We start from the raw sequence: 6,000 nt of genomic DNA, 5'->3' as shown, positions 1-6,000 counted from the left end.
ATCACAGAACCCAGACAAGATGTATATCCCAGATGTCTATCACAGAACCCAGACCAGATGTCTATCCCAGATGTATATCCCAGATGTCTATCACAGAACCCAGACCAGATGTATATCCCAGATGTCTATCACAGAACCCAGACCAGATGTATATCCCAGATGTCTATCACAGAACCCAGACAAGATGTATATCCCAGATGTCTATCACAGAACCCAGACCAGATGTATATCCCAGATGTCTATCACAGAACCCAGACCAGATGTATATCCCAGATGTCTATCAAAGATCCCAGACCAGATGTATATCCCAGATGTATATCCCAGATGTCTATCAAAGATCCCAGACCAGATGTATATCCCAGATGTCTATCACAGAACCCAGACCAGATGTATATCCCAGATGTCTATCACAGAACCCAGACCAGATGTATATCCCAGATGTCTATCAAAGATCCCAGACCAGATGTATATCCCAGATGTATATTCCAGATGTCTATCACAGAACCCAGACCAGATGTATATCCCAGATGTATATGCCAGATGTTTATCACAGAACCCAGACAAGATGAATATCCCAGATGTATATCCCAGATGTCTATCATAAGGATTCCAAATGGAGTGCTGCATCCTACAATGTAGAAAATAGTAAAAAATAAAAGAAAAACCCTTGAAAGACAGATGTGTATCCCAGATGTCTATCACAGAACCCAGACAAGATGTCTATCACAGAACCCAGACCACATGTATATCCCAGATGTCTATCCCAGATGTCTATCACAGATCCCAGACCAGATGTATATCCCAGATGTCTATCACAGATGTCTATCACAGAACCCAGACAAGATCTCTATCACAGAACCCAGACCACATGTATATCCCAGATGTCTATCACAGATGTCTATCACAGATCCCAGACCAGATGTATATCCCAGATGTCTATCACAGAACCCAGACCAGATGTATATCCCAGATGTCGAACACAGAACCCAAACCAGATGTATATCCCAGATGTCTATCACAGAACCCAGACCAGATGTATATCCCAGATGTCTATCACAGAACCCAGACAAGATGTATATCCCAGATGTATATCCCAGATGTCTATCACAGAACCCAGACAAGATGTATATCCCAGATGTCTATCACAGAACCCAGACCAGATGTATATCCCAGATGTCTATCACAGAACCCAGACCAGATGTATATCCCAGATGTCGAACACAGAACCCAAACCAGATGTATATCCCAGATGTCTATCACAGAACCCAGACCAGATGTATATCCCAGATGTCTATCACAGAACCCAGACAAGATGTATATCCCAGATGTATATCCCAGATGTCTATCACAGAACCCAGACAAGATGTATATCCCAGATGTCTATCACAGAACCCAGACCAGATGTCTATCCCAGATGTATATCCCAGATGTCTTTCACAGACCAATAAGGAGAGTGATGGAGTGCTGCATCAGATGATCTGGCCTCCACAATCACCCAACCTCAACCCAGTTGAGATGGTTTGCGATGAGTTGGACCCAGACAAGTGAAGGAAAAGCAGCCAATAAGTGCTCAGCATATGTGGGAACTCCTTCAAGACTGTGGGAAAATCATTCCAAGTGAAGCTGGTTGAGAAAACGTCAAGAGTGTGCAAAGCTGTCATCAAGGCAAAGGGTGGCTACTTTGAAGAATCTGAAAAAATATATATTTTTGGATATGTTTAACACTTTTTTTTGTTACTAAATGATTCCATATGTGTTATTTCATAGTTTTGATGTTTCACTACTATCCTACAATGTAGAAAATAGTAAAAAATAAAGAAAAACCCTTGAATGGGTAGGTGTGTCCATCACAGGACCCAGACCAGATGTATATCCCAGATGTCTACTACAGAACCCAGACCAGACGTATATCCCAGATGTCTATCACAGAACCCAGACCAGATGTATATCCCAGATGTCTATCACAAAACCCAGACCAGATGTATATCCCAGATGTAAATCCCAGATGTCTATCAAAGATCCCAGTATCCCAGATGTCTATCACAGAACCCAGACCAGATGTATATCCCAGATGTCTATCACAGAACCCAGACCAGATGTATATCCCAGATGTCTATCAAAGATCCCAGACCAGATGTCTATCCCGGATGTATATCCCAGATGTCTATCACAGAACCCAGACCAGATGTCTATCCCAGATGTATATCCCAGATGTCTATCACAGAACCCAGACCAGATGTATATCCCAGATGTCTATCACAGAACCCAGACCAGATGTATATCCCAGATGTCTATCACAGAACCCAGACAAGATGTATATCCCAGATGTCTATCACAGAACCCAGACCAGATGTCTATCCCAGATGTATATCCCAGATGTCTATCACAGAACCCAGACCAAATGTATATCCCAGATGTCTATCACAGAACCCAGACCAGATGTATATCCCAGATGTCTATCAAAGATCCCAGACCAGATGTATATCCCAGATGTCTATCAAAGATCCCAGACCAGATGTATATCCCAGATGTCTATCACAGAACCCAGACCAGATGTATATCCCAGATGTCTATCACAGAACTCAGACCAGATGTATATCCCAGATGTCTATCAAAGATCCCAGATGTCTATCAAAGATCCCAGACCAGATGTATATCCCAGATGTCTATCACAGAACCCAGACCAGATGTATATCCCAGATGTCTATCAAAGATCCCAGACCAGATGTATATCCCAGATGTCTATCAAAGATCCCATACCAGATGTATATCCCAGATGTCTATCACAGAACCCAGACCAGATGTATATCCCAGATGTCTATCACAGAACCCAGACCAGATGTATATCCCAGATGTCTATCAAAGATCCCAGACCAGATGTATATCCCAGATGTATATCCCAGATGTATATCCCAGATGTATATTCCAGATGTCTATCACAGAACCCAGACCAGATGTATATCCCAGATGTATATGCCAGATGTCTATCACAGAACCCAGACAAGATGAATATCCCAGATGTATATCCCAGATGTCTATCACAGAACCCAGACCAGATGTATATCCCACATGTCGATCACAGAACCCAGACCAGATGTATATCCCAGATGTCTATCACAGAACCCAGACAAGATGTATATCCCAGATGCATATCCCAGATGTCTATCACAGAACCCAGACCAGATGTATATCCCAGATGTCTATCACAGAACCCAGACCAGATGTATATCCCAGATGTCTATCACAGAACCCAGACCAGATGTATATCCCAGATGTATATCCCAGATGTACATCCCAGATGTATATTCCAGATGTCTATCACAGAACCCAGACCAGATGTATATCCCAGATGTATATGCCAGATGTCTATCACAGAACCCAGACAAGATGAATATCCCAGATGTATATCCCAGATGTCTATCACAGAACACAGACCAGATGTGTATCCCAGATGTCTATCACAGAACCCAGACAAGATGTCGATCACAGAACCCAGACCACATGTATATCCCAGATGTCTATCACAGATGTCTATCACAGAACCCAGACCAGATGTATATCCCACATGTCGATCACAGAACCCAGACCAGATGTATATCCCAGATGTCTATCACAGAACCCAGACAAGATGTATATCCCAGATGCATATCCCAGATGTCTATCACAGAACCCAGACCAGATGTATATCCCAGATGTCTATCACAGAACCCAGACCAGATGTATATCCCAGATGTCTATCACAGAACCCAGACCAGATGTATATCCCAGATGTCTATCACAGATCCCAGACCAGATTCAGGACACTGTGTATACTGTATGTGTTTCTGTTTGAGATCAGGACAAATAATAAAACATGCGTCTGAATATTTACAGCCAACTAATTTACATTTTACAGTCAACTAATGTACATCGAAAGTTGGAAAACAAGTCCTTTTAAAGTCCTTTTTGAAAGAATAGTACAATTCCTCACACATACAGTATGGTTTTATAGTTGTCCAAATGAGCTATCTTGTGGGTAGGGAACCATTTGAATCATTTTATTCAGTCATTTGAATAGCAGACAAGATCAAAATGGAAGCTGTCCATGAAGCAGTGACAACTGAGTGAGCATTCAATCTGACTGAAGTACATTCACACACCCATTGTTTTTATACTCTCACCTGGCAAATATAAAAATATGTTAGTCATGAATACAACCTTTACATTTCTCTCTCCAGGACTTTCCTTTGACTCTGAAGTTAAGTGCTTTGTGATTTAACTGAATAGTAGCTATAAGGAAACTGCAAAAGAGGAGCATTTTCACTCATGGGAAGGATAAAAAAAGAACACAAGCCACTTGCGTATGAGATCCATATGTCTATGAAGGGATCTGGGGTTGGCTTAAGGGGGATGGCCAGTATATGCAGCTGTTACAATGGGCTATAAAGTCTAAATATCTTCAGATATTTAAAAACATTGTTTGCACTTTATATTATCATTCATTACTTTGCTTTGTAGATCAGAGTTCCTACGACAATGAGTAATCAGTAATAATCCAGTATCATTGGTCAGAAGCCCCACCTGACCTCCATTTCTACAAAAACCAATAACATTCAATAATGAGAAAGTAACAAAAATACATAAAGTGCACCTTAAGTTAAGAACTTCACAGGCATTTAGTGCAGACATTTATGAATAATACAAACGTAATAAAAAGTTAAATCAAAATACCAAAAATATAACATGACAAAGCTAATATTTAGAAACTAGGAAAATATCCTTTGACATGTGAGTAATTCAACGTTTATTAATGTCCCACATTCCCTGTCCTAGTTGATTCTGAAACCACGTTGTTGCATCATGGACCACATTAAGCATGTTTTGCCTTTGCTCCCACCTAATGGTCTTTATATTGCAGAAGAAGTGCCATTCATATGAAATGAATGATTTCTTTTGTTTACTGCTGTTTAGTGTTCAGTCTAACCAAGATATACTGTTTTATCCACCACCATCCTGTCCTTTATAGCCCTTCAGTTGGCATCATCTGTAAGTAGTAACATTCCTGGTTGTTTTATTAACACTCACATATCATACGTTTGTGTTACTTTTACAGATAGATTGTCACTAGCCTAAACCGGATTAGCCGTTCCTATTGAAATGAACGTAGCTAGCTGCTATCAACATGCTAGCTACTTAGTATGTGCATGTTTTGTATGCTGTGACTTTTTGTGTTGCAGTTTTACACTTTTGATCCTTAAATCGACTAAAGATAGCTCCGGCCTAGTTCTTGGATGATTGAGTGTTTTGGACGAGTTTCAACTGGCTGTATAGCTGAAAAAGCGCTCGGTGGGAGCAAGGACTTATTAAGGGCAGCACGAGGACAGAAAGCTAAAAAACAATTAAAAACAGAATTCATGTTTTTATATGTATTTACATTATATAACTTAATAATAAATATAATAATTTCCCTATGCACACTCACATTGTAATTTCTGACCCATTTACAGTAGTGAACATATTAATATTGTATTACAGAGAGTCTAGCAACCTTGAATAAGAGCACAAGTCATATTTTAAAGATAGCAATATGGTAGATGGATAGAGAATCCACAGGTACAGTAAGGTAAGGGCCCTCAGTTTCACTCCCACTCCCTCCCCCTGGAAGTGTTAGGGACTCTGACCCTGTGTTTGATCAGGAATACCCCCAGTGTGTTAGTATCTATGTACTGTATGACTAGACTACTACCCCCAGTGTGTGCCTATTGTAGACTGCTCACTGTGTGAATGGGTTCTGTTGTAGACTGCTCTCTGTGTGAGTGGGGCCTGTTGTAGACTGCTCTCTGTGTGAGTGGGTTCTGTTGTAGACTACTGTCTGTGTGAGTGGGGCCTGTTGTAGACTGCTCTCTGTGTGAGTGGGGCCTGTTGTAGACTGCTCTCTGTATGAGTGCAGCCTGTTGTAGACTGCCCTCTGTGTGAGCGGGGCCTGTTGTAGACTGCTCTCTGTGTGAGCTGGGCTGTAAT

The sequence above is a fragment of the Oncorhynchus nerka genome, linkage group LG28 (assembly GCF_034236695.1).
Source record: "Oncorhynchus nerka isolate Pitt River linkage group LG28, Oner_Uvic_2.0, whole genome shotgun sequence".
Classification (NCBI taxonomy): Eukaryota; Metazoa; Chordata; class Actinopteri; order Salmoniformes; family Salmonidae; genus Oncorhynchus; species Oncorhynchus nerka.
Note: the sequence above shows the minus strand (reverse complement) of the source record.